General features: G+C 32.0%; 1 protein-coding gene across 3 annotated transcripts in view; it reads right to left on the reverse strand.

The window, feature by feature from the left end:
- LOC132742812 (zinc finger homeobox protein 4-like) overlaps nt 1-12713 on the reverse strand; it is a 145966-nt gene that overhangs the window by 121016 nt on the left and 12237 nt on the right. For all 3 annotated transcript variants that reach the window (XM_060731302.1, XM_060731295.1, XM_060731296.1), the window contains exon 2: nt 5555-5623. The gene's annotated coding sequence lies outside the window, so the exon portion shown is untranslated. The remainder of the gene's footprint in view (nt 1-5554; nt 5624-12713) is intronic.

Below are 12713 nucleotides of genomic sequence, written 5' to 3' on the forward strand. Positions count from 1 at the left end.
TTACATGAAGGTATTTTAAGTTTTTACTATATGTACATATAGTGAAAATCAATGACCCCAGGGCGGGGCCGATTTTGACCCCAGAGCTATAATTTGAACAATCTTGGTAGAGGTCTACCAGACAATGCTTTACGCAAAATATCTAAGCTCTAGGCCTTTTGGGTCTTTACAAGAAGATTTTTTAAATTTATTCTTATAATTCCTTTTGGTTGCCATGGCAACCAGATTTCTGCATGGAATGAAATTCTTTGAACAACTTTGGAAGCCCTTCACCCAAGGATCAATCCTGCTAAGTTTGGTTGAAATTGGACTAGTGATTTTTCACAAGAAGATTTTTGAAGTTCACTATATAATCTATATAACACACACACACACACAAACAAACACACACACACACAGGTGAATCGCTATATGCCACCGCATCGCAGATGCTGCGGTGGCATAAAAATAAATTTATTTTTGATAAATGATCACAGTTTTTTTTTTCATATGATCATAGCATATTACTTTATCACTAGGCACATTAACACTTATTTCACTGCTGGTGACTGAATCTATGCAGACCAAGATCAGCATGCATATCTGTGCCATATGATCATGATTAGCACTGCCCCTTGTTCAGTAAGTGCATATTTTGTAGTTTTTCCGAAAATGATGAATGGCTTTGCGACAAGTTCATTTAAGATATTTAATGTGGCAAGGAACAACTGTGGATAAAAATACAAATATTGGCTCTACTGTATATTGATGGCAAATATATGTTATATTGGCTCTATATTGATGGCAAATGTATGTTATATTGGCTCTACATTGATGGCAAATGTATGTTATATTGGCTCTATATTTATGGCAAATGTATGTTATATTGGTTCTACATTGATGGCAAATGTATGTTATATTGGCTTTATACTGATGGCAAATGTATGTTATATTGGCTTTATAATGATGGCAAATGTATGTTATTGGCTCTATATTGATGGCAAATGTATGTTATATTGGCTCTATATTGATGACAAATGTATGTTATATTGGCTCTATATTGATGACAAATGTATGTTATATTGGCTCTATATTGATGACAAATGTATGTCATATTGGCTCCATACTGATGGCAGATGTTTGCTTTGTATTGATGTCAAATTTAGATTTGATTAATTGGCTCTATATTGATGGCAAATGTATGTTATATTAAGTTAAACAAGTCAATGTTTTGCTAAATAAGCAGAAAAAGACAAGAACTGTTTGACAATGATTCTTTTATATCTTATCCTGACAACGACAACTTTTCACATGTTGGAGGAAACTAATTAAAAAGTTTCGAAATATTGTACAATATTATCTATATATATTGTGTTTAAACAAAGGCAGGCCAAACTTGGTAATTTAACATCATGCAAAAATCAAATCAATTTCTCTTATCACAGCTAAAACAAATAAAAATTCAAACTGGAGTATTTGAAGATATTTTCATGCATAGATTATTAGCTCAAAACCAATGCAAGATAAATGATAACTGAAAGCCATGGCCTTAATTTATTGTGGTCCTAATTGAATTTCTGTCTTAAACTTTGGATACTTTATATGATTTATAGGGATTAGTAAAGTTTACATCGTTGTGTCAGGTCTTCTAATCCATCAAGATAACAAGAGGTGAGGTACTGTTGGGAAAACAAATTCATAAATAAAAATAATTATTTTAAGTATATCTAGTCCATAAGGATTACATTTGAAAGTCTTGAGCACTACCTTAAAATAATTATGGAAAGGTCTACATTGCAATAAGCGAAACCATTCTAGATGGCAAAAATCCTTCCATGCAAGCAGAGCAAAAGATCACACTCTTGTTGGCTGGACACTGGAATCTTTGCACTTAATGAACTCTTAACCTTCTGAATTTCTAAAACAGAATTGTCAAGTTTCCATTTTGGAACCATCCATTATCGTTTTGGGGTTTACCAAGATGAAAATTCTGAAGTTGGTCTGGCGACAGCAGACTTCCATACAGGCTAGCAAAGGTTTATCACTTTAAGTTCTGCCTGCTTGGGTTAAGACAATATTGTTTCTATATTACACCTTAAAAGTCACTGACATTAGGGTTTATGTAAGGGTTCGAATTCCAGTATGAGTTACATAGGAAAATAAACAAAACTAGTATTACACACAGAAGAACTCACTCCCGACCTGATGTTCCCTGCCATTACAATAAAAGCAACAGATGAGCTTTGCATGTATTGTTGTTTCTAAAATCTGTAAGCATGGCAATGACACTGCGTCAGCCTTTTTTCTTTTCAAAGAAGTGGTGGCATTGTCGATCCAGTGCTATACATGCCGATCAAGTGCTTCAACACCTTGGCCTAGTAATCCAAGGACTGCTATCAGCGTTGGTTCAAATCCTGTCAGGAATGAATCGTTGTTTCCTTGTGCAAGAAACTTAACACTCATTGTTTAGTACTGGATTGTTCCAGAAATAGATTCGAGTGACTCCATAAGTTTCCTTCACAATCAAATTTAAATAAATTCTGTTTAGACCAAATAATTCACCATTTGAAGCCAAGGGAGGTTACTGAGCAACACACAAAAGTAAGGGTTATGCAACCTGTAATAACCTTTCTTTTTTTCATTAAGAAATGAGAAATTCCTGTGAAAATAATTGATAAGATAATAAGAAACCTATATTTCAATTTTAAATCCACATAAATCTGTGACCCCATCACACCCACATACTTTACCATTTAAACATAATCATCCTGCCAGGTTCCGGTTATAGTTTATTTTGTTATCTACAAAATTAATATCGACTTTATAAAACATCATTTACAAAATACAGGTAAATAAGTGTCACAAAAAACATTGATATCACTTCATCTTAAAATATTGAACATAATACCTAAAGTCAAAGTGTGTTGTTGAGAATATGAAATGCTGACTGGCACTAAATATAACAAATAAAACATGGTACTGCCAAAAGTGGTCAGTTTTTTAATGAACCCCAAACCCCATCCGATGTTAGAGGTACAAAATCTTTTTTCTGATCTCATCTGATATTGTCATGAAAGTTATCATGCCACCAAGGTAAAATATATCAATATATCAACTATGAACCCTGATGGCATCTAGAGTGCAGTCTGACCAGGCTCTATACTGCTGGAAGCTCAATTTTTGGTATTTTCTTATTGAAATCCCTTTAAAATTTGCACAGACTTGCAGAATCCATTAATTTACATAATTAATTTACCTAACTTCAGCAGGTTAAGGGTTAATGACACATTCAACACCAATTAAAGATAATTTTCAAGTGTCATGAAGCATTTTTGCATTAGGAATAGGGGAAGACGCATAAAATATTTATAGAAACCATGAATAAGTTGCCATTTGCTACACCTTAAAAAAAATCTGTCTAATTCAATTACGGAGGAGGGAAATTTCAAGCAAAGTTTTATGAAACAATTGTGTTAAAATGAATTCCATAATTCATAACTCCGTAATAAACATGGCTTGATAAGGAACAATAAACCCAACAAAGTTTTGTTACGCAATTCCTTGGTGAATTCATTCCACAGCTAAAACTGATTAAATTAATACAGTTAATAAACTAATTTGATTAACCTAATTAATCAATCAATGAATTAATTGCAAAGCTAACTAATTAACAAATTAGTTTTCATATCGGTATGCATGGTCGTTGCGCGGGCTAATTTATGGTCTATGTTCGGCACGAGAATAATACTTCATTTGAAACTCATACTAAAAGCTGACATATCTCAATCTTAAGGGATATCAAATTACATTCATTTTATGTTATTAATCATAATTAGTAACATGGAATCATCCCGTAATAGTGATATTTTGTGTATAGCGTACCCATAATGCCTTGCTACAGTTGATGCAAGTTTCAGTACTCCCAACTTCATTAAGTGCTATCACATAAAAGGTTATTTTTGGTTACTAAAATGCATAAAAGGTTAAACAATTTGTACCAGTGATAAAGTGCATAAAAAGCAAAACAATTAGACAATTTGTTATAAAATTGATATTGGGCAGTCCAGTATTGATATTGGGAAGTCCAAAATTTATATTGGGCAGTCCAAAATTGATATTGGGAAGTGCAAAAAGGGAAGCTGAACAAGTCCATTGAGGAAATTCAGGAGTTATACTCAAAAATGAATGTACAAACTGTCCCAGCTCTATAACAATGACATAGGTTTAATACTCAACTGGTTTTCAATGTAATCTTGTATACATTGCATAAAAATAACTTAAATGACACTAAAATATTCAAAGTAACACACCTGTAAGGTGTTGGTATTTTTTTAATTTGTTAGTAAATCTTTGAATCGCATCCATTTTGCTTTGTTTTGCTTTGTCAACCCTAGCCCAAGCCCTAATATATCCCACCACACTTGAAAGTTCCATTTCAGAGGTATGGCACCCATATGTGTATCCATCTTATGACCAATCACAATAGAAAAATGACACTTCAACCCCCTCCCCCCCAAAAAAAAAAACAACAAAAAAACAATGCCCAAAAACAATTAAATAATTTATGAAGCTAAGGCATTTAAACTATGAATTACTGTAACATTTCACAGTGCCATCTAAGGCACAATCAACTTCTTCCATACATGTATTTCATTAATATACATAAATTAATTTTAAACCTCCTTTGAAGTTGTAAAATTTAAAAGTAATACTCATTTATTGTTTTCATTTTCACAATATATACAATAACTATCTACTAAGAACAGTGGATTTACATCTGACAGATAAATAAACAGACACACAAGTGGACAGACAGATAGACAGAAGGACAAACAAACAGATGTACAAAACAAAAGAGACAGGAAAATTATCAACAAATGTTCAGATTAACAGACTAACACCTGACACAATATAATCTAACTCATATTTTTATATCATTTTGCATACGTAATAACCTATATCATGTTATGACAGGTCTGAAAGTCAAAAAGACAAACACATATACACTAGTGAAATATACGGTCAACATTCATACAAACGGACAGACAAAAATACTAACAGTCATAGGACCAGCATCAGCTTCATAAAGGCAGAAACATAACTGAATCAAAGCTGCATGCCTCCAGATGAGCCAAAATATTTCAAGAAAATCAAACTCTGAGATTTAAAGAAAAGTAAAAAGATTCAAGTAATGATTTACCGGTACATGTTATGTGAAATTATTAACTGATTTTGCAGTATTGATCACCATATTCCTACTGCGTTACTAACACAGTAAGAATTATTTTGCATATTTTTACCTCTTTTTTTGTTGATAAGTTACATGAATTGCAAGTGCTGTTTACAATGTGTAAATAACTGTCTTTGTTCACTTCACAATATTTTACATTTAGTAATAGTTTCAAAATGTTAATAAAAATAAGCATGAATCTGGAGCCATTTAACTTTAATTCTTAGACCTTAACAAAAAAACTTGGGGGTATACATTCTACATGTCTACCATTGAGGAGTATCATTGTAACGATATAAGGAAGTTTTAAAATTTTATAAAAATATAAAAACAAAACAAACTAACCTTTAAGCGTATCCTGTTTAGACATAAGCTCTCAATCTGTCACACATTTCCCAAATTGCAGATAGCGCACTGTAAAAGTAAATAAAGAATTGGATTAAGCCACTATTAATCTATCTCTTTGTCTCAATTCCACTATAGATATCTGCGCAAAAATATTACAAATTAACACTTGAAGTGTTCCCTAGGTAAAAACTGATAAAACCATTCAATTTTTGACTTAATCTTTCACGTTCCATCCTATCCAAGATAGGCTTGATTATTACAGTTGCCCGATTAATCCTGACATTAGATAAAAACTCCTAATCAAGTTTTCTGAAAGGCCCTCTTATGAATATTTAGTCACCTGACCAATTAAGAAAAGTTTCTGCAATTAAAAGCTCTTAAGGTGCTTCAGCACAGCCAATTAACCGACACTTGTATCATTATTTGTATATCTAAATTTATATCAGACCGAAATCTTTATAATTAGAACACTTAGATATATACAAAAGATGGTTTTCCTGTATTTGTTATTAAATGAAACTGCATCATTTTACTTACATGATTAAGACTGAACTTTGTTGTATGATATTCTCCCATTTTGTAATGGTATAATTCTTGAAAGTTGGACATAAATTTCAGCAAGCTGACAAGTTGAATTATATATTTTAAGGAAAGGACAATGTTTCAAAAGTCATCTAAAACTTTATATTATTAAACTTGATCATATTCTTTAAAAATATTGACATTTTAAGTTAAACTTTTGTCTCAATTATAGAACAACAACAACAACAACAAGAGTTTCCGTCAGTGAAACAATTTTTTTTTTCAATTCCTCCTTTTCTATACTTCTAAATTAGAAGTGTTAAAAATTGACCATGTAACAATTTTAACAATGGAACGATTTCTAGATTCTCTATTCATCAGTATCTTTGCCATTCTCTGTACTTAAAGCATCAAGATGGAATTGAGCCATTCTTTGACATATCTACCTTTTGCTTACTTTCTTAAAGCCACCTTTGAAAGAAAGCACTTAGATGACTCAGATTTAAAACATTTCATGATCCTGGTTATGATGATGCTTATTTTTATATTTTTTTTAATACTTTTTTTGTAGGTCATAATTTTATGGTGCCGAAAGGATTTTTATTATAAGATAAGACGCAGAAAATAACAATATATGCCAAAATATGAAATATTAAGAATAACTGATGATGGGTGTGTCACCTTTAGGACAAAGTGAAAGGCTCATTGTTTTGAAGTACAGGTAATATTTATTGTAGAATTTAATTGTTCACTAAACTGACTCAAGATCATACATTAAAATACTGAAGTGTTTCACATCCAAGAATATAAACTGATAACACAAATTAAATTGATAGGTCTGCTAACAGGAAGTTCTTTCAGACAAAAATCTTTAGACGATTATAATCATCAGCAAAGGACCCCAAAAAGCACACCTGTATCTGGTTAATATTTCATTTTTTTTAATGATTTAATTAAAATATTTCTGCATATAATTGTGAACTGGGGCATAATGATAGCACAATTACAAACCATTTTGGAAGCAGGCACAATGGAAAACTTCAGGAACTCTCTTAATTGAAAACACATTTGGTATGCATAAATTTTCGAAATTTTTTTTCTCTAAAATTTGCAAGAAAAATAAAAATAAAAAGCACTTAATTGTAAACTTGATTCCAAAGTGACAGTTATAGTGGTAAACTTGGGAATGGAAATTTTCTATTTGGTTATTCTTCTTTGCTTTATTGGGGTTTACACCACACCACAAGTATGGACAAGGCTTTTCACAACATAAAGCAACTATCCAGCAAGGTCTTAGGTCATGCCTCTGATAAGTGCTTGCAACAAACCTTCTATAAACTAGCTACATAGCTTTCACGAGACACTTGCTTAGAAGAGGAAGGTAAAATCCAGAAAGTAATTTCAAGCATTATAGTGGTCATTCAAATATGAGCTTTGAATTTTAAAAAGCAGGAGTTCAAACCTTGATAAAGACCACATTTGATTTCAGATAATCTATATGGATACAGACCATTCTTCTTAACAAAGACCTCCCTTCTGAATAAAAAAAACACATCTGAATAAAGACCATGTCTTAATAAAGAACATTTCTGAATAAAGACCACATATGAACAAAGACAAAGTCTGGGTAAAGACCATGTCTGAATAAGTACCATGTCTGAATAAAGACAATGACTAGGTAAAGACCATGTCTGAATAAGAACCATGTCTGAATAAAGACCATGTCTGGGTAAAGACCATGTCTGAATTAGTACCATGTCTGAATAAAGACCAAGCCTGGGTAAAGACCATGTCTAAATTAGTACCATGTCTGAATAAAGACAATGACTAGGTAAAGACCATGTCTGAATAAGAACCATGTCTGAATAAGTACCATGTCTGAATAAAGACAATGACTAGGTAAAGACCATGTCTGAATAAGAACCATGTCTGAATAAAGACCATGTCTGAATAAAGACAATGACTAGGTAAAGACCATGTCTGAATAAGAACCATGTCTGAATAAAGACAATGACTGGGTCAAGACCATGTCTGAATAAGAACCATGTCTGAATAAAGACAATGACTGGGTCAAGACCATGTCTGAATAAGTATGGCAATGTATGAACAAAGACAACATCTAAATAAACACCATGTCTGAATATAGATCATATCTGAACAAAGTCCATGTCTGAAAGAAGACCATGTCTGAATAAAGCACATGAAAGATGATATCTGGGTAAAGACCATGTCAGAATAAAAAACACATCTGAATAAAGACCATGTCTGGGTAAAGACCACATCTGAGTAAAGACCACATCTGTGTAAAGAACACATCTGTGTAAAGACCATGTCTTGGTAAAGACCATGTCTGAGTAAAGACCACATCTGAGTAAATACCATGTCAGGGTAAAGACCATAAAACTTCAAGCAACACCATGGGTCAAAACCAGGGTTAACCACCTCACCTGCTGGGAGAGCTAAGAGAGGCATAGATGCCAGGACCAAATTTGAACCAATCTTGTTGCCTCTTACGAATCACACAGAGATAAACAGTTGCTGCAATTCTGAGGCTTCAACACTTAGAGGCAACCCCTCAACCACAAGGGCCCACATAATATTTTGTGCACATGCAATGCAACATTACTGATAACAAGAAACATAAAATAATTATATTCAAAGGCAAAATATATACAATGTATATATATATATAAATGTTAAAATAGCATCAACTATCTCTAAACATGATAAACTAATTGCTAAATGGTGCAACATTAGTTTTTGTCTGTGGCATGACTTTCCAATATATTCTTATCTGAGATAGAATGATAGCTTTAATATAGACAAAGAAGCAAGTTACAGACAATAATTCACATTCACTATCAATGTACACAAGTTTCAGTCCAGTGAATTCACTCTGAATTAGACTGTGCCAATGACAGGCATTGTCCTGTCCCAGAATAAGTGTGAGCCTATTGAATACCTTAAATTGTCTTAAGGCATTATGATGATCTGTCACACAGAGAGTAGGAAAAAAGATGGAACTTATATTGCCAAAAAGAATGTTAATTATAGCTTATTCTTTCCTATTTAATTCTAATGACAGGTCTTATTCTATCTGAGAGAAAGCTGACCATGGGCCTTATTCAGCTATCAGGAATCTGAAAGATAGGCCTTATTCTGTTCAAGAAAATGTTTAAGATGATATTTATTCTGTCCTAGTGCATGCTAATGATGAGGCTAATTCTGTCATATAAAATTGTCTTGGAGAAATTGTCAATAATGTGCCTCCTTTTGTCTAGATGATGTACCTTAAATAAAGATGGGTCTTATTCTGTCCTTTATAATGCTGATGATAGGCATAATTCTGTCCTAGATAATGTTAAAGATGAGCTTATTCTGTCCTATGATGGGGATTAATTTTTCGTAGATAATGTTTAAGATAAACTTTATTCTGTCCTAGAGAATGCCAATGATGTTCTTTATTCAGTCCTAGAGAATGATAAAGATGGGCCCTATTCTGTCGCCAAAGATAGGCCTTATTCTGTCCTAAAGAATGCCAATGATGTTCTTTTTTTAGTCCTAGAGAATGATAAAGATGGGCCCTATTCTGTCGCCAAAGATAGGCCTTATTCTGTCCTAGAGAATGCCAATGATGTTCTTTATTTAGTCCTAGAGAATGATAAAGATGGGCCCTATTCTGTCGCCAAAGATGGGCCTTATTCTGTCCTAGAGAATGCCAATGATGTTCTTTATTCAGTCCTAGAGAATGATAAAGATGGGCCCTATTCTGTCCTAGAGAATGATAAAGATGGGCCTTATCCTGACCAAGAGGTTGCTTATGATGGAGCTTAAGATTATGTCAAAGATTGTTTTTATTTTTCACAGAATGTCACTGATGGGCATAATTCTTCTATATAGACTTTTTCTGTTGCAATAATATTACTAACTGACACCATCCAATTCTTTGAACCTTTATATTAGGTGAATTATTTCATTAAAATCAGAAAAGTTTTCAAAAATAAAGTTAAATTCGTGAAAAATAGATAACAAGAGTATAAAGTTTAAAATTACATTTCACATTGATCGAAAGTTTTACAACCATATTTGGTCAAGATTTAGATTTCGTTATCAGTTATTTGTTTCGAGATTAATTACTAAATTAGAGACGCACCTGTCATAAAATTACCTGTTCTAATATGCAAGTATGGGCAACTTTAGACTAATTTGAGACAATATCAAAATAGGTTAAATACACAAAGGCCAATTAACACGGCCCGTTACCATGGAAGACGGCCATAAACTTATCCTGAAAAGTTTGCTTTTAACACATTTAAACTGTCCAATTAACCTAAGTACACAATCAACGATTAATAACTTTCGAAAACTTTGATCTATTTAAACCATGCTGGGTAATAAAATTGTATTATTGCCTTATTTATGCAAAACAATGGCGTAGAAAATAAATGTAGCGAAATGAGCTTCGATGTTAATCAATATGTCCCTGTTGATCGGGCAGAAATGGTTTTGATGGGATGAAACCTACACCTAATGATCAATTAATGAGTTACAGTAAATGCCAATAACAATTTATAATTGCACACATAACTGTATACTGTAAAACATACACATGTATTCTGTGTTTTATTTTCACTGATTCTTTCATTTTCCTTCTTGTCTCACACACAATTTACCTCTATTCAACAGCATCAAAACTTTTATTTTACATTAAAATGATACAGGTAAACCTGCTAAATTTTGTAAAATGGACTTGTCCTGCTTTGAAATTGGAACATTCCATTAGTGGTTTAAGGGATTTACTTTAGCAAAGTATTGAAATACAAAGAAAAATAATTAAACACCTAGGAAAATCATGGAAAACAATTGACCATCAGCTGTATTGAATCTACACTGATTGCAGGGACGTCCGGGAAGGCATAAGGTACTGTATAGATTCTATTTTCCAAGTCCTTGAAGAAGCCCATGTCGGTAGCACTTGAAGGGTTAACCATTTCTTGTGTTCTTAGCAAAAAGTAAAAGAAATCCACTAATATGGTTCTAAATAATCTATATAAATTATTAACATTTTAACCTCTGAGCAGACATGGGCAATACTACCAGTTAGAGCCAACAAGCCAGCCTAAAGTATAGAATTTTGATAATAAAATTACTTAGACTGCTATAATGCACAGTTCCATATTTGAGGTAAAACTTGCTCAAAATGTAAAATATGGTAAACTTATAATATGTACTATTGCTCTAATAGCAAATCTAATTTTACACTCAACTAAAGCTTTATTCTTTCCTTTGACCTTATAGGGCCTGTATTCAGTTAAAACAACATTTTCTTTAAAATATCTATTAAAAGGGAGCATAAATAATGAAAAACAGTACAGACAGGGATTACAAAGAATTATGTTACGTAGAACTATGTTATATCATATAATCATAAGAATGCTAAAGGGAGGTAATAAAGTACTAAAGTTATTTCATAGTTACTTCATGATGAATGTGAAAAAAGAAATGTGAGAGTTTGAAATTATACATGAATTTTAGCATCAAAATATCAAAATAGAAGTGTTAACAAGGTAGAGGCTGACAGTACTGCATTGATGTGCAAACTCGCAAAGTTCAATGCTGGGCACATCAAATCCCCATCCCCCTCTGGGTGGGGTATTTATTTCAACATGTTATTTATAAAATTTAGGTCAAGAAAGCAAAATTTAAGATATAAATTGCATAAAACTGGAAAAAAGCCATTAATTTCTATTTGGCCATTTCATTTTAAAAAATGATGATTTTGTAACTTTTAATTTCTTTTTTCAAATTTTTGCTTCAAGTAGGAAATGCTAGGTACATGTAATTGGTGCACATATTTCTTACAAAATGTTCGCATAATTGCCGTAATTAACACTATATTCCCCAATATAAATCTAACCTTTAGTAATTATCTACAGCAAAATTTGTCACAATTTAGAAAATAATGACTTTATAATTACATATTTCTTATATCAAGCCCATCTGTGGCCATAAAATCTTGAAATAAATGTACAAAGATTTCAAATTTCAAAAAGAACTATTAAAGGAAATGATATAACACCTGCTTCATATGAAACGATATAACATTCTTTCACTGGTGAATAAATATCTATATCAAACACTCTATTCTTAAAAAAAAACAGAATATTATTTCTATTGTTTACTGTATAAAGTTGGTCTATTTTAATATATATATATATATAGAATACGATTTTTTTAATTTGACTTGTTTTCTCTAACTCCAAGCCTGCTGATGGTAATTGCATCTACAGGTACCCATGTCAGATCATGTTCAACCGGTTTAACCGGCACAAAAACCAGACACATGCAAAAAAAAAAGAAACTTACAAAGTACCAAGGTTATCAACATTTTCAGCACCTAATTCTAAAACATAAAAAATAGGAAATCCTTAAGATTTAAGTCTGTAGCATATATGGTTATTGTAATCTGTTTTTTAATTTTTTTCACAAGAGTGCTGTATGGATTAAGGAATTTACTTGTCATAAAACAAACGTTTCCGAACTTTGAACAGTAATTAGCATATTTCATATCATTATGATAATTATATACGTAATATTTATAGAGTATTAATATTTTGTATAACAGATTATATTT

This window comes from Ruditapes philippinarum, unplaced genomic scaffold, assembly GCF_026571515.1.
Source record: "Ruditapes philippinarum isolate M1 unplaced genomic scaffold, ASM2657151v2 ctg57_1_1_1_1, whole genome shotgun sequence".
Taxonomy (NCBI): domain Eukaryota; kingdom Metazoa; phylum Mollusca; class Bivalvia; order Venerida; family Veneridae; genus Ruditapes; species Ruditapes philippinarum.